Below are 18072 nucleotides of genomic sequence, written 5' to 3' on the forward strand. Positions count from 1 at the left end.
ATTGGGGTTTTGAATAAATGAGGGATATTTTGTGTGAAAAGTATCAGCTTCCTGAGCACAAGTTATTTAAAAAAGAAAAAAAAAAGAAAAAAAGAGCAGTTTAAAATTGATTTGGAAGTACCACCCCTTTACCTCATGGGAGTAGAATGATAGGTGCATTACACCCCTCAGACGGGCTGGATTTCCCACCGGGATTACATCTACCATGATGGGTGTCTCCCATGATGCACTACAGCTGTTCAGCAAAAGAAGTACTCTGAATAGGGAGTCAAAGCCATAGAGGAGAATGGGTAAATGAGGCACTACGGTGGCACTTCCAAATTGAAATTTTCATTTTTTAGTTAAAAAAAGTTTCAGTTATGTGCCAAAATTCTTCACAACAGAAAAAATATTTTCTGACGAGATCCAGTTCTAATACATACCAAACTGTCCATCTTTAAATACAATTATTATTTACTTGCTTTACTGTAGCACCCCTAGTCATGGACCAGGAACCAATCAAAGCAGGGAAAAAAATCCTTTTGTGACTTCAAAGCAATAGATTTTTATCTACAAAGACACAAATAAAATCAGGTTTTTTGTTTCACAAAGCCTTTGATCCCTTAGGGTGCATCTACACAGCCAGGCTTAACTCAAAATAAGCTACACAAATTGAGATACATCAATTGCATAGCTTATTTCGAAATTGGGAGTGCCTACACAGCATTTATTTCGATATAGAGCACTCTTCCTCTGACTTCCCTTATTTCTCCTACAATGAGGATTACAGGAGTTGGAGTAAGAAGTCCTCCAGCTTGACAGTATTTCAAAATAACTGCCTGCTGTGTAGATGCAGACTAAGTTATTCTGAAATAACACTAATAACTTTAAAGAGGAATGTAGCTACAACACAGATTTACTGATCTATTGAGCTATTTTATTCAAGTAACAAGGATGAACAATATAATCACTAATAAACTAGATGCAATTAAAATCTGAGACCTAATATGTAGTGTTAATAGGCCAAGGGAAGAACACACACACAAAAACCCAACCTGACCATTGTCACCAGAAGAATTGTTGCCATAGGAAATTAAAAACTGCATGCATTGATGCAGTTGGCAAATAACGGAACATATATGTAGTCCCCTTACTCTAAAGGGGCCTCTGTTTTATTCTGAAAAGACCCCGTGTGCTACAATCCAGACTACAATTCCCATGAGCCCTTGGGAAAAACAGAAAGGAAGGACTTTTGTGAGGGAGAGGACTGCTCTCTCCATGTGTTTGAAGAAAGAAGCCTAGCAGTCTGGGACTCTGCCTTGGAGTTTGGAACCAAAGGGGGAGCCAGGCTGCTGTCAAGGACATTGACCCAGTGGAGGGGCTGTTGGATGCAGCTACTAGATGCCTGTTGGAACTGGGAGTTAGCAGGCTGCTTCCTATAGGCACAGCATGAGGCAGTAAGTTTTGGGCCTTGTTGGAAAAGTGCTGCCTGGGACAGAGCTGCTGTTTAGCTTGGACCAAATCCTCACTACAGCTGCAACATCAGCGCGCCAACGTAAGCATCTGGGACTGAGTCTAGGGGTGTGCACACTCTGGGGTGGGGTCACTGTTGTCTAGCTATATAAGCTTCAATTATTGTTATGTGTTTTGTTACTGCTATTCATTGCTAATCTGTTAATCCCTGTTTATTTAAGTTAAGTAAAGATAGTTTATTTTAAAGTGTTCCATTAGATGTATATGATATGTAGTTGTTCTGGAATTAAATCCAGATTATAGTTTGCATGAGTATGTTCCTGGAGGCTCTCAAGGCACACCAGTGTGTGTACAAAGCCAGCCAGGTGGAGGCACTGCCATTTTACATTCATTGCCAGCAAGAGACTGCAGCAAGGGAGTGGATAGGGCTTTCCCCAAATAAACACCATCACCACTGGGGTGCTCAGGATATTTTTTGGGTTAAAACACCAGGCGCCCAGGCACACCTGTGAGTGTGACCTGCTCCCCAGTAACCCAGGAAGGAAAAAGGGGGTTACATATACATGACTGAAAGATATGCACCATTGTTTAATATATCCTCAGAATTTCGCTGATATCCTTAAATAAGTCTTTCATCCTTTGCAAAGCTCAGCAGCAGAAAGCTCACTCAGCTGGAGACCTCTGCTAGCCTGAATGAGTTATGACAGTTATTTGAAAAATAAGTTTTTGGTTTGTTTTAAAATGGTGATTGCCATTTCTAAGCCTCCCACCATCAATCCAAGTGCAAAAAAGGTGATATATGGGAGAAGAATGGGCTAGCAGGGGAGAAGAAACTGATCGTATATTTTAAAGGCATCTCAAGATTCAGTTCTGAGAGAGTTCTGAGACTCTTTCAATAGATAGATCCAAATGAATAAAACTTAGAGATGTGTTGCTTGTTCTTTTCAATTCTCTATAGACTGTCAGCCCTATAGCACCTCCTGCCTATTTTTTTGGTCTTCTGCTTAGATGACTGCATCCTTATCATCTACTACTTTCTCTCCAGAATCCAGATTGCTCATTGCCCCAGATACTGTAAATACAAAAAACAAAAGCAAAACAAAACAACAAGCAAAGGGGATGGATATGGGGCAGCTCATACCATGCCCCTACCAAGGTCTTAAAGGTACAATAATCTGAAACTGAGCTACTAAACAGAATGTCTTCTCTTCAGGGTTAGCCATCTCTCGCCATATTTAAAGAGGCTTATAGTTCATGGAAAATATGTGGGGATGGACAGACAAAAGCAGTGGTCAGATTGAAGAGAAATAGAATAGACAGAGAAAGGGATTTCTTTCTCTGCAGCTAATCTTCCTTCTTCCCGTGTAAAATCCTCTCTCAAAGTATGATTTTTATTCCTGATCCTAGCTGTCTCTTACATTAAGGCTACGTCTACATTGGCCCCTTTTCCGGAAGGGGCATGTTAATTTCAGCGATCGTAATAGGGAAATCCGCGGGGGATTTAAATATCCCCCGCGGCATTTAAATAAAAATGTCCGCCGCTTTTTTCCGGCTTTTAGAAAAGCCGGAAAAGAGCGTCTACACTGGCCCCGATCCTCCGGAAAAAGCGCCCTTTTCCGGAGGATCTTATTCCTACTTCGAAGTAGGAATAAGATCCTCCGGAAAAGGGCGCTTTTTCCGGAGGATCGGGGCCAGTGTAGACGTTCTTTTCCGGCTTTTCTAAAAGCCGGAAAAAAGCGGCGGACATTTTTATTTAAATGCCGCGGGGGATATTTAAATCCCCCGCGGATTTCCCTATTACGATCGCTGAAATTAACATGCCCCTTCCGGAAAAGGGGCCAATGTAGACGTAGCCTTAATGTCTTCACCAGATCAGCCCAGAGATCCTTGATTTAAACCAAATTCTAGGCTGGTTCTGGTTGTTCACAGCTAAATAACTTGCTGTAAGAGCTGACATGACTTAAATCAGTTGCCAATATACCAGAAGTCAGTGTGACTAGTATGTGTCATACTGTCACCATTGGCCATTGCCAAGTCCAATCCTCCTATTCTGATCTAAATTAAATTCCCACTTACTCTCTCAAGTTAAAATCTTTCTTGAATTTGCCCTCCACCATGCAACAATTGCTAGTTCTTAGTGTGATTGGCTTTGGCAAGAGATGAATTCAACCTTGGGTTATCTCCCTTTCTTCTTTGTATGATTCACTAAAGCCTCTCTCTGTTTTCTGGGTCTGTTTGATTTTGATTAAACACTTAGTAAACTAGGCCTCAGAGAAACTACCACTACACAGATGTAATGAAGATAATTCTGAAGAATATTTGTATGCCATTGAAGTACACCAGAATACACCCTCTGGGTTCACTTCCAGCACTTCCCATACTTTGCAAATTCCTGAATTGGGATACTGAAAAAACATTCTGTGTAGAGACAGTTTCCTTTATCTAACTGGAACATATGATTTTTCTTCTTTCCTAGTTGTTGTTCTTACTTAAGGATACTTGCATGAAAGCAGAATCTGTGTTGCTTTTTCAGCTTCACTAATAGTCTATTCTTGCTGCTTATTTCTTCCTTTAAGTAACAATAATGTGTTTATAACACTGTAATCATGTGCACCACAGTAGCTAATTAGGATGTCACAAAGGCTACCTCTCCACTACCTACACTAGAGAGTGATCTTCTGGCATTTGATTTAGCAGGTTTAGTTAAGATGACTAGTTAAATGACTGCTTCTTGAAGCAGCTGCTTCTGGAACCCATAAGAGGAGAGGCAATTCTTGATTTAGTCCTAGGTGGAGCACAGGATCTGCTCCAAGGGGTAAATATAACTGCTCAGCTTGGAAATAATGATGATAATGTGATAACATTTAACATCCCTGTGGTGGGAAAAACACCTCAGCAGTCCAACACTGTGGCATTTAATTTCAGAAAAGGGAACTATACAAAAATGAGGAGATTAGTTAAACAGAAATGGAAAAGTACAGTGACAAAAGTAAAATCCCTGCAAGCTGCATGGAAACTTTTCAGACACCATAATGAAGGCCCAACTTAAATGTATACCACAAATTTTAAAAATGCAATAAGAGAACCAAAAAAGTGCCACCATGGCTTAACAACCAAGTAAAAGAAGCAATGACGATAAAAAGGCATTGTTTAAAAAGTGGAAGTTAAATCCCAGTGAGGAAAATAGATAGGAGCATAAACTCTGTCAAATTAAGTGTATAAATATAATAAGGAAAACCAAACACAAGTTTGAAGAACAACTAGCCAAAAACTCAAGAAGTAATAGCAAAATGTTTAACTACCTCAGAAGCAGAAAGCCTGCTAAACAACCAGTAGAGCACCTGGATGATCGAGATGCAAAAGGAGCACTCAAAGAAATTCTCCAACCCGAGCCATTATTTTTAGGTAACAAATCTGAGGAATTATCCCAGATTGAGATGTCGTTAGAAAAGGTTTTGGAACAAATTGATAAATTTAACAGTAACAAGTCACCGGGCCAGATGACATTCACCCAAGATTTTGGAAAGAACTCAGATGTGAAACTGTAGAACTATTAAATTTGGTTTGAAACCTATCCCTTAAATCAGCTTCTGTACCTAATGACTCCTGGTTCTTCCGTCGCCACTGTGAAATGTGTTTGGGATTATAGTCTGTTTAAAAGCATCCACACTATCAAAGCCACAACGCTGCTCTGACATCCTTGTTACTGTTGTTAGGGTAGTTGGCTTCTTTGCTGACCCTCCCAATAAAGATAATGTTAGGCTACGTCTACACTACACATTTTTTTGGCAGAAAATATGCTAACGAGGGACTCATTAGCATAACTCTCAACATCATAAGCATATTTTCTGCCGGGTTTTTTTTTTTGCACAAGAGGTTTTTGCACAAAAAGAAGCAGTATGGACTTTTTTTTGAGCAAAACCCCCGTTTTGTTCAAGATCCTTATGCTTGTTCCAGAGAGGTATAAGTATCTTGTGAAAAACGGGGGGTTTGCACAAAAAAACCCCCATCCATACTGCTTCTTTTTGCACAAAAGCCCCTTGTGCAAAAATAAATGGCAGAAAATATGCTAATGATGTCATGACTTATGATAACGAGTCCCTCATTAGCACATTTTCTGCCAAAAAAATGTGTAGTGTAGACAAAGCCTTTGAGAATAATGTTATAATCACACTAATATGTACAGACCATATATGTTTTCAATGAATTTTCATTTTAGGAAACACTTTTACTTAGGGGGGAACCAATTCTTGCCACAACAGCCTTAAGAAAGAAAAGCATCATAGACCAAAAAATAAGTTGTGGTTAGTATGGAATGAACTCTGTTAGAGAGACACCTGATACTAAGGGAGCGATACAAAGAAAGGTATATCTCTTTAAGATGAAAACATTTCCGTGGTCTGTGGCTTCACATGCTGCTCATAAAGCAAAACTTTTCAGTGTCAAATAGATACAGTGCCCAGTTGTGGCAGAGGTTTTATGATGTACATGTAGTCACTAGTCCACCCAGGCTGGACTGAGACCACAAACTCAAGAACCAATGACACCACCTTCTAACAGGTCTCATTAACTGCCTGCCTGAGTGGAATCAATAAACTAAAGGTGTCATGGCTCCTTCCCCACTTTGGCATGATAAATGCAGAAGTGGGGGTCAGCAAGTACCCCAAAACCTTATCTACCAGGCTTTGGTATAAAACTTCCCCCAAAAAATCTTAAAACCCTAGATTTTGGGAATAAAACTTCTGCTGCCACTGCCCAAGTATTGATGTGAAAAATCAGGGGAGAGATCACTTGGGAAATCTCAGCCTTCAAGTACAAAGCAGGACACAACCATTAACCAATGCCAGGTTAATAAAAGAAAAGAGAAAACTTTTATCACTACCACAATATTCCTGTTGCAAGCATAATGCCTAGATGGAAAAGTAACAAATAATATACTCCTGGGCTGTGTCTAGACCGGCATGATTTTCCAGAAATGCTTTTAACGGAAAAGTTTTCTGTTAAAAGCATTTTCGGAACAGAGTGTCTAGATTGGCACGGAAGCTTTTCCGCAAACACTTTTTGCGGAAAAGCATCCGTACCAATATAGACGCGCTTTTGCGCAAAAAAGCCCCAATCGTCATTTTCGCGATCGGGGCTTTTTTGCGGAAAACAAATCTGAGCTGTCTACACTGGCCCTTTTGTGCAAAAGCTTTGCGCAAAAGGGACTTTTGCCTGAACAGGAGCAGAATAGTATTTCCGCAAGAAGCACTGATTCCTTACAGTAGGAAGTCAGAGCTTTTGCGGAAATTCAAGCGGCCAGTGTAGACGGCTGGCAAGTTTTTCCGGAAAAGCGGCTGATTTTCCGGAAAAACTGGCCAGTCTAGACACAGCCATCTAGAAACTGAATGGGTCTAGAACTTAGTTACGAAGAAAAGCCAACCATTTCTTAAAAAGTGCACAGATATCAGATCCCATACCCAACCCATAAAACAATAAAACCTAACGGATTTATGTAAACTTTACCCTATTTACAGAAAGTGAAGAATTGTTTCTTGGAGACAGAGAGAGAGAGTCTGTCTCCCTCAGAAGCTGGAGGGAACTCTCAGAGAGACTAGGGAGGGAAAAACCAAACCATCCTTTGTCCTAGTTTGAAATTCCTACCTACATTCTTATTGATTGAATGTACCTGGTTAGGTAAGGTTAACCCCTTAGTCCCCAGGCTGCTGGCTAACCCTCATGATCATGACAACACACATCTCCTGTACTATCCAGTCTTTCATTAAAAAAGTTGTTTTGAAGCCGAGTGCCTCATGTAAGTTTTATTTCCCAAGCAACAATTCAATTTGCAGTCAAAATGTTTTTTTCGGTGCTGCCTTCTCTTCTTTTTTAAGCTTGTTTCTGATTCTTTCAACAGCTGAAAACATCTGCATAGCTGATCTAATACAAATAAGCTCTTTGAATGGCTTCCCTAATTCATTCCTAAACTACTTACTGGTTTTGAACAGTTTCCCTAACTCCCTAAATTCTGACATGAGCCATCACAACAGAATTTTGTTTCATGTTGCCATCATTACTCTTGGATACTTACTTAGACAACTCATGAGCTGAGGATAATTTTAAAGAATGGTGGGCATCTTGGTGGGGTTTTTGCTTTGGCACATCTTTAAATGTGGATGCCTTAATATGTAGTTGTAAAAAAGATTCTGGTAGTGAGAAGAAATGTAAGTCTCAGTGGGGTATGTGCCAGGGTTTATGGACAGTATTATCTGACATGATTGCCTGCAAAGCGGGAGACTGAGCTCAATGACTTAAAGTCTTGTCCAGTCCTATATCCCCTTGTGTTTCCTCTGGGTTGCTCACAAATAAGGTAGAAATAGAGTTTCTCTGAAGTAAGTCTAAACAAAACAAAGCAATAAATAGTCTCTTTGTTCCAACAAATAATCTGGACTGTGTTTTTGGAGAGGGGAGGGGGGACTTTTTGTGAATTTTTCTGCTCATGTGAATTAGGGCTTTTGGGGGGGGAGCTGATTGCAATGTGAATGACTGAACAAACTAATGCAGGACAATGTAGCACTTTAAAGACTAACAAGATGGTTTATTAGATGATGAGCTTTCGTGGGCCAGACACATGTGATTTGTCCTTTTCATATGTGTTCATTTTTTTTAATTGTATCCTTTGGTATATATGGTTGTGACTATTTTCTTCCACTATTTGATCTGAGGAAGTGGGTCTGGCCCACGAAAGCTCATCATCTAATAAACCATCTTGTTAGTCTTTAAAGTGCTACATTGTCCTGCATTTTGCTTCAGCTACCCCAGACTAACACGGCTACACTTCTATCACTGAACAAACGAATGTATTTGTTTGGACTTTGAACAGGATTTGTTTTAACTAAATGATGAATAACAAGAAAAATGTCACAACCAAACCTAGAAAAAGGCACCTCTGTGGGATTGGCCCAAACAAACACAATTAGCTGGCTGTTCAGGGGACAGCAGACTCCCTTGCATAGCAAATGATCGCTTCTAAGGTGCTTTGTAGTGGCAGGTGTAACTATTTATTATACAAATTGCTTCATGCATTTTTGAATGTTGATTTAATAAAGTGACATTTAGGTCATTTACACCTCAAATCCTGACCCCAGCAGCAGTGCAGATGGAAGAGTGGCAATACCATAACATGCCCCCGCCCCCGTCCTTTTGTGCTGCTGCTGGCAGTGGTGCTGCTTCTGAACTGGGTGCTCAGAGAGTGGCCTCTGCTCTCCAGCCACCCAGCGTGGGAGGCCAGGAAATACCACAGACATTTTTTAATATTTCCCAAATCTGCCTGGAGGGAGATTTGAGGACCAAACAAGAGGTGATGTCTGGAAAACCTGAATGGCTAGAGATGCACACAGGTTCCTGCCCCACTCCACCCCCATCTCCCAGCTGGGTCACTCTGCATCACTATGGCGGCAGGAAGTGTAGTGACCCAGCCTCAGCCAGCTCCCCTCTCCTCCCCTCCCCTAGCTGACATGGGCTCTGTGGAGAGGAGCACAGTGGGCTGCTGGGTTACTCCAGCTCCCACCACCGAAGTGAGTGTGGGGGCCCAACCCCTGCTACCTCCCTGTGTCAGCCCCCCGGTAATTCCCTGGGTCATGTCACTCGGGGGAGGGGGCTTTGGGAAAGTGCAGGAAAGGGGGCAGAGCAGAGATGGGAAGTGGTGGAGCAGGGATGGAGCTTGGGGGAAGGGTGCATGGGAGTGGAGCAGTGGTGCTGTGTGCTAGGGGGCAGGGCCTGGAATGGGGAGAGGGTTGTCCTGGGCCCTGCATCCCCCCCAGGGATGGCCCTTCCCAGTACAGATCCTTCAGGAAACCCACTGGTCACCCCCCTCCTTTGTGGGCTCCTTTAAGCCATAGTCCACTTGTCAGCTCTCTGTTCCAGACCTAGGGGCTTGTTAAAGAGGACAAGGATGACTTGAACAGCTGTGATATTCAGGGCCGGTGGACAGAGGTCCTGGGGCAACAGAACTTAGGCTCAGTAACTCGCTATATGGGCAGCCGATCTCTTTCAGGCAATTTCCCTTAGCTCAGCATTACAGGAAAACTTGTAGGTGCTCTCAGCAATGCCCTGTTGTGTCTATTTTATCTTTCCACTATGCACCTGTTTTGTACCCTCCACTCTTCTTTTAAACCTCGCTAATCCCACACAGAAAATCCCCCATCCAAGCAGTGCTACACAGTGGTGCTTTTGCACCAGTAGGCTCCAAAAATGAGACCTCATTTTCTTGCGTCCAGAGGTCATGGAGAGGGTCAGGCTCACGGCATTCTGCTAGTCTCCTCTCCCAGGGCTGGGATCACCTCTCTGTTGGCAGACTAAAGGGGCTGTGCTGGGTCAGCGCTTAGGTTGGAGTCTCCCAGCATATTCAAAGAAATGGTGTTGATGTGTTGGTGGCATTCCAAGTCACTCCCATGGCGGGGGGCACTGTGCTGCTAGAAGTACCCCCTATGGATGGGGAGGAGGGCTGAACCCCAGGTGTAAGGTGACTAGATGTCCCATTTTTAAATGGAAGAGCAGACGCACTCTTTCAGAAGCCCTGTCTTCCTCCTCCCACAAGGAAGAAGGGCTCTTTCGAAAGAGGGTTTTTTTGTGAAATTTGGCCCAGTGTAGATAGGCCAAATTTTGGAAAATCCTCTTCCAAAAAAACTATCAGGAGTGCAATTTGCATACCTTTTTCCGATAAATCCCCGTAGTGTAGACATAGCCTTAATGTTTGGACCAGTCCTACAGGCTTCAAACCAATGGGAGTTTTGAGTGCCAGGAATGGAGCAATTAAAATGCAATAAAAACTATTTTTTAAATTTAAGCATTCCCCTCCTGTGCTGCAAACAATAACACACAAGCATTGTGCTGGTACCTAGGAAGTAGACAGTAAATCTGGCTAGGAACTGAAATAAAACTATAGTGTAATTCTAACAGCAAAGTTGAAAGAAAATGCAAGATTAAGGAAACAGCATCAAAAATGGAAAGTAAGTGAGATTTTAAATATTATTTTGACTCAAATAAAATAAGTGACGAATATTATTTTCATCTGGACATGTCCCTTTTAAGTCTGTGGATTTATTTATGATCTGCAGAAGACATTTTGAGAACACAGTTTTAGCAATACTTTAGCAAGTTCAGGTTCTGTTACATCTTGTTCATCTGTACCTATGATTTCTACATATTACAGTTGTGACAACATCTAATTGGAGCTACTCCAGTTTTCAATTTAATTTAGCAGCTTGATTTAATACTTTTTTTCCCACCACCTGCACCACACTAATTATACTTGTTGTTTTGTTTTTGGTATATTATATAGAAAGAAAAAGTTGAATTATCTAAAAGTAATAAATTCCAAAAGGCATTTCTATCTTTTTTGTCTCCTTCTAGAAGAGAGAAGAAATATACAGAGTAGTCTAGACATTTTCTCTGTTTAGCCACCCACAGTTACTGCTTATTCCTAATTTTTCACTATGTGTAAACTCTAAACTCAGTTAAACAAACAAGAAAATTGGAATTTAGAAACAGAACAGCAAATGCCACTAGCTGATGATTCCGCAGCCGAAGTTCTTTTTAGTTGACATGCAATCCACTGTACAAATTCTAACTCTTTGCTTTGTGTCAGATGACGTTTGCAAATTAGAAGCTAACCAACTAAAAAAAATGTACATGTTCAACAGGCTTGCCTTTTCCAAAAGAATGTATCTAGTCATTTGAGATTTTAATATTTGGTAGAAGAGAGAAGAAATCACTTCCAGTACAAAAATGGCCCAAAAAAGCACAGATACTATCAGTTCATTGTCCATATTCTCCTATTTCCCTTCCCAATCATAGACCAATTATAATCAAGAGCATTCCAGTTGCTAATGGGGTAAAAAAATCAAAACAAAAACTAAAAACTTTTTAAAAAAATACATAGGCAGCAGCTTTATGTGTGGTATTATTGATTCCAGAAGAACCTCCCACAGCAACATTTCTAGAAGAAAGAGAGTGGAGATAAACTGAGAGCAGTAAGGCCTTCTCTAGGCTTAAAACTTAGGGCAACATAAATATGGTGTTCCGGGATGTAAAAATACACATTCCTAAGCATTATAACTATGCTTATCTATCTGCTGGTGTACATGCAACTAGGTCAATGGAAGGATGAGTCTGTCTGTTGGAATTCCCCCTGAGACCTTTCCACTCAGCTGTAGCATTTTATTTTATTTTATTTTAATTTTAATTTAATTTAAAGTAAATGTTGTAATGTGGCATTACACAACCATGGGTTTGGCTCTGAGGACTAGAGTTTCAAGCTTAACAGAGTGAAAATCACATTTGCTGCTTCCTGTAGTTTTGGGATCTCTAGAATTACATGAAGACCAAAGCAAAATACAGGACTATGTAGCACTTTAAAGACTAACAAGATGGTTTATTAGATTATGAGCTTTCGTGGGCCAGACCCACTTCCTCAGATCAAAGTGCTACATAGTCCTGTATTTTGCTTCAGCTACACCAGACTAACACGGCTACATTTCTATCACTACGAAGACCAAAGGTAGTGATAAGACACATTCACAAGTTTGAGGTCTAGTCTATTTCACAAGTTTTATTAAAGTTATAATAAAAGCTGTGATTACCCAAGCATACAGAAATTTTATACACAGCTCTGCACAAGTTAAAAATAGGGTTATACTCACATCCTGCTAGATGGCATTAAGGTCTAATGGGTCTTTCATGGATTGATCATCAATAGAGGGATGCTTCCTTCTGGAGTTTCCCATAGGGAACTTAATTCTCCTAATCAGGACACCCTATTTTTACAATGTGATTCTGACTATATCTCATCAGCATTTATACACATAGTGGTCACATTTAGCACACAGTGCACTGAGTATCTCATAAGCGAAAAATTGCTCTTACTGTTCATTTTTTGCAGTATCACCCATTGGTACATCTTTTCCCATAATCTTGTGGCCTATGATCATTTTTTTTACTTATTGATGTCAAACATTTTTTAAACCTATGGCCTAGTATGGCTAAGCTAAAATCTTACAGGCCTCAGTCTGTAGGCCTTGTGTTTAAACCTTCCTTTGCTTGAAATATCCAATACATAATTATCCCTTCTAACAACTAATCAGTCTTATACTTCCATAATCCTACAATTTAACCCTATTTAACATACGAAGATTATATATGACATAAATTGTTAGCTAATTATAACATCACACAAAATCAACATGGCTCATCCAGAACATGTTGTCCAGTTCTGGAATAACACTTCAGCCACACTCTGGAATTAAAAAAAACTCAGTTCAGCTCTAGCTCATCACCCAGGTTACTTACATACCCTAAAAGAAGCAAGTTGAAATCCTGAAGTATGATTGGAGGATCAGACTTTTAATCATTGCTGTAGCTCCTCTCCTCATCCTCTGAAGTTTCTAAATATCCTTTAAAAATGTGGATATTTTATCATCAGAGCTGATAATGGGAGACTTAATTCAATGTCCAGAAGTAAAATCACCTTCCTCTCCTGCTCAACTACTCCCCCATTTATACATTCAAGGATTACATTAGCTCTTTTAGTAAAAGCATCACACTGAGATTCCATGTTCAGTTGCTTTTAAGAACATAGGAATGGCCATCTAACCCAGTATCCTGTCTGCGACAGTGGCCAATACCAGATGCCCCAAAGGGAGTGAACAGAACAGGGAGTCAACACGTGATCCCTCTCCTGTCATCCATTTCCAGCCCCTGACAAACAGAGGCTAGGGACACCATTCCTATCCACATTGGCTAATAAGCATTGATGAACCAATCCTCAATGAATTTATCTAGGATCAGAATCTCTACTAAGATCTCTAAATCCTTTTCAGCTTTCCAGCATGCAGTCCCCCATTCTACAGGCATTTCTTGTTCCTAGATGTATAACTCTGCATTTGGTTGTATTTTAAAACATTTATTTAACTGGTTACTAATTACCAAGTAATTCATGTTACTCTGTAGGACTGCCCTGTCCCATTCAATATGATAAAGGGATTCCAGATCCCTTGAACAGAAATGTTCCCAATGGAATCCCCCATGATTAACTTCTTGAGATCCGTCATCTTACCAGTTCTTAATCCGTTTTACCTGTGCTCTGTTATTGCTGATTTTTAATCAGATTGCCATGCACGACTACCTCAAACACATTACCAAGGGCTAAGCAGCATACATGTAATACACTAACACCTCTAGCACCTCAACATATTATCTTATCAAAAGTGAAATCAGGCATGTCTGAAAAGATTTATTTTCCATTAAACCATGTTGACCAGCATTAACTATATCATTATCCTTTAATCCTTTACTGACTGAATCCCATGTTAGCTTTGCCATTTATTTGACTAGGACTGCTGTCAGGCTAAATAGCTTGAGCTACGCAACTTGCCCTTTTTGAATATTGCCTGAAATTTCCCCAGCACTTCAGGATGTTTTAAAAAACAACATCATCGAGCCAGGGATCTCCTCAGCCAGTTCTTTTAGGACACTGAAATTCCCTTAATACATAGATTTGTTGTGTCCTGATTAGGCAATGTCTTTGGAGAACACGGTGACCCAAAAAGTGACTTGTATGGGAAAGGAATTCAACTTATTCTGTGTAATCATCAAATCCATAAATATCACTATATTCCTATGCCAAACAGGTGTGTAATAGATAGCAAGAGACAGCTTCTTTGATGTGCTTGACATTTTGAGAACACTCCATGTAAGAAAGTGCACCACTTGTTGAATGTCTGATTAGCAAGTTTTTATCCTCATTATCACCTCTCTAATTGTGATTGACAAGAAAAAAGAACTAGCCAATCTTTCTACCCAAGCCAGGGGTGAGGAACCTTTTTACGATAAGGGGCTGCTGGCCCACGGAAAAATCAGTCAGGGGCCGCTCACAAGTGAGAAGCAAAACAAAAACAAACACTCAGTGACTTGGCCCCTGACCGAAAAGGAGAAAGACACTCCTTACATTCCCCTCATACATAAGTGCCAGGGGGCCAAATCCTGGCAAGCCAGGAGCCACATCCAGCCCCTGGACCTTAGGTTCCTCACTTCTGTAATCATTCTCAGATAGTTAGCCTCCCATTCCACCAGAACTGTATAAAGACACTTAATAATCAGTAATGCAGCATTTTGGACATTTCCAAACATTCTTCCAGCATTGCTTACTTAAAAGCACTAATTATATTCCCCACAAGAGACTCAGATTAAATACCTCAGATTTTTTGTAAGATCTGGCATTCACTACTGATGCCATGATGTTCTCCAGCAGGTGCTCTTCTGCTGGGCAGTTCTCCTAAATATTGGCAAGAGTTCTAAATCAGATGTATGTGACATAATAGAGCCTGCAGGGAGTGAAAGCAAAGTGGAACAGCATCCCCAATGACAGTGGCTACTTTTCTCTTTCATGAATTTCCCTTTTCAAAAATAGGAGTCACCACTTACTGTTAAACTTTGGTCTCTCTCCACATCTAGTTTCAACTGTTTCCTGTTGAACTGCAAGAATAATTTTCATTTTTAGTGTCTTAGGACGTTAATGCTGTGATGCTGGCATACCAGGAACCAGCTTTAGCCAAGGATTTAGGCCTTAGTTGAGCACTGATATATTCAGTGCTAGTTTCTTTCACCTGCATATTACTCTAGTTAAGATGGGTAATGAACTTTGTTAATTGCCCCGCTACAACCACAAAGAGGCTACGTGTAAAAGGGCTTGTCCCATCAGTTTGAATTCTGGAAGAAATAAATAAAAAAGATGACGTGAACATTTTTCATTTTTCTTTTGCTGTTTATATTCTCACAAGGCTGGAGCTCTGAAATAGAAGCAGAAATCACCAGAGGCAACCTAAAAGACATTCTGTGAGTACTACAACTCTATCACCTTTTAAAACCATAGCGTACGTCTAAACTACATCCCTCTTTCTGAAGAGGGATGTAAACTAGACATATTAAAAATTGCAAATGAAGCCGGGATTTGAATTTCCCACGCTTCATTTGCATAATTGCGTCCTACGGTGTTTTTTTGAAAAAGTTATTTTGAAAGTCAAACTGCAGTCTAGATGCGGTTCTTTCAAAAAGAAAAGCCTTTTTCGAAAGATCCTATAAACCTAATTTTTTGAGGAGTACAGGATCTTTCAAAAAGGTTTTTTTTTTTCGAAAGAACTGCATCTAGACTGTGGTTTTACTTTCGAAATAACATTTTTCAAAAAAATGCCATGATGTGATTATGCAAATAAAGCATGGGAAATTCAAATCCTGGCTTCATTTGCAATTTTGATGTCTAATTTACATCCCTCTTTGGAAAGAGGGATGTAGTCTAGACGTAGCCATAGACTGTAACTCATTTGTGGGTCTATGTTTGCTTGTAAAAACTCGTTCATTTTTTTTTCTAATTAACAAAATCTTTAGTTAGCTCATTACAGGATTGGCTGCCAATGTTGTCTTTGGTGAGAGATCTGAGGTACAAATTGACTTGGAGTAAGTTTACTTGTCTCTAGGGTCTGGAAGCAACCTGAATATTTTGTGATCTTTGGAATAAATTACTATTTATCACTAAATCCAGCTAGCCTGAGTGGCAAGATAGATGGAATGCCTGAAGCGACTGTCTGTGACTCCATGGTAAAATTTTATAGTCCTTCAGGAGGTCACATTTGTTACTAGGGTGGTAAAATCTAGTTATAAATCATGTCACCAGTTTGGGGTTTCTCACCTGCTTCTTAAGAAGCTGCCCTAAGATTGGCACTCACAGTCGTGAGCCACTCCAGACATTGTGACAGATGGTATTACAAGAAAAATATTTAAATTACTACTTTGTCACTTCATTTTTCTGCTCTTTGATTTAGAGATATTAAGCACTCTGAGCTGTTTGGGAGTTTGAGCATTTAATACAACTTTCCTTTCTTTTTTGGATAGTGATGTGCAAACCTCAAGAGTTTGCATCCACATGGTTTTGTAGGCTCTGATTTTTGTGTTTATCTAAGCCCACATGGCTAAATCAAAACTCCCAAATGAATGGAGTGAACTTAACTTACCTCTGTCATTGCCTGTGGACTCATAAATGCTGAGCACCCTTGAAAAAAATTGGGTGCTGATTACCCACCAGTGGCCAGTCCCCTCTGCTTCTTCGGGAAACGGTGCCTGTATGTGGACTTGCAACATTTTACAAAATGTATGGGGTTTGGTTTAAACCAGATGATGGCTGAGTGATCAGATGTCTCAAAATTCTGTAACAAAAACAAACTGTGAATAAAAAATTGCCTCAGATCTTTGCCTGTCCAGAAGCAACAACTTCTTTCCTGAGAAATGAGCCTGAATCAGAACTATGGAGTTGATTCCTTCCCCAAAATTATAGGTCTTTTCAGATCCAGAACTAAACATTGTGGCTTAGGCCTTCCTTTGTGTGGGGTCTGAACAGCCTTGTACTACGGGAAAAGCTTGAATTAAGTTCTGGTCCCAGATCTGAGATTCATGGGTTGAGACACCTCTCTTTCTTGTGTTTCTGAGTAGGCTTTGGAAGGGAGAGGTGACCAAAGCTAAGATTCTTGTTAGCAGGCTCCAATTCAAAACTAGATTATATTCTATGTGATTTTCTATGTTTTGAAATGAAACATTCCCATGGTACCTATTAGGAGAGACAGGTTAAATCTGGTACCAGTTATCTGTCCTCCCTGTACTGCATTGGGATGGGGGTGGAATGTGTCTGAGAGAGGCTGGACAAACAGGATATGAACCTCCTCTAATCTTTAGATTTTGAAGACAAAACACTGTGGACACAGTTATAGACAAGGCCTTAAAACAGAAAGCTTTTGAAAGAATGGGATTAAACTGTTTTCCTCCCTTCAGTTTCTAATTCATTCTTCTATTGCCCTGCTCCCCCTTCCTGCAGCTCCTGAAAAGGATGTTCATATCAAAAGATCACAATGGCTTAATTATCCCTGAACACAGTAACAGGTAAGAAGCCTTGTGGGAGATAGCATTGTCTCTAAACTTTTTAAACAAACATCTAAAAAATTAAGACCTAGTGAATACAATCACAGCAGCAGTAGTTATTTGCAAACAATTAACTAAGTCTTGGCCTACTACTAAGAAGAAGGATGTTATGTAAATAGGTAGAGAATAACTTCCATGAACTCAACAGGCAAGGTGATGGATTCTGGTGAACTAGCAAATCCAATGTCATGCCTTCATTTATTATTTGGTGTTAAATTGGTGGCTATTGTTTACTGCCATACTTTTTCCCACCTGTGCCAAAGGCCACATACACATCATTTGACATAGACTTCATCAATGTATCAAACCAATTAAAGGATTAATGGAAAGGAAAGGAGACACAGATCTGCCATCTAGTGTACAAACTGACTATTGCAATTTCTTTTAAAAAATTAAGTGTGTTTGCATAAGCAACAAGGGTGGAAAAAAAAGCAGGGTGAAAACCGAATAATGATATTCATGGTTTTAAGTGTGGGGGAAAGGCTCAACCAGTCAAAGTACTATTCATTACTAAACATGCATATAACAGAACCAGATTAATACGTTGGGGAGGGGAACTGACAAGTGCTCCCCATCTGGACCAAGACAAAAATTAGTAACACGAAAAATTACTTAAGA

General features: G+C 40.2%; 1 long non-coding RNA gene across 1 annotated transcript in view; it reads left to right on the forward strand.

Annotated features, from left to right (window-relative positions):
- The first annotated feature begins 1267 nt into the window (after positions 1 to 1267).
- Positions 1268 to 18072, forward strand: part of LOC142825723 (uncharacterized) — a 69486-nt gene continuing 52681 nt past the window's right edge. The window contains exons 1-3 of the long non-coding RNA XR_012900083.2: positions 1268 to 1534; positions 15270 to 15324; positions 17351 to 17415. This is a non-coding gene — a long non-coding RNA (uncharacterized LOC142825723). The remainder of the gene's footprint in view (positions 1535 to 15269; positions 15325 to 17350; positions 17416 to 18072) is intronic.

This window comes from Pelodiscus sinensis, chromosome 1, assembly GCF_052426305.1.
Source record: "Pelodiscus sinensis isolate ZL-2025 chromosome 1, ASM5242630v1, whole genome shotgun sequence".
NCBI lineage: Eukaryota > Metazoa > Chordata > Testudines > Trionychidae > Pelodiscus > Pelodiscus sinensis.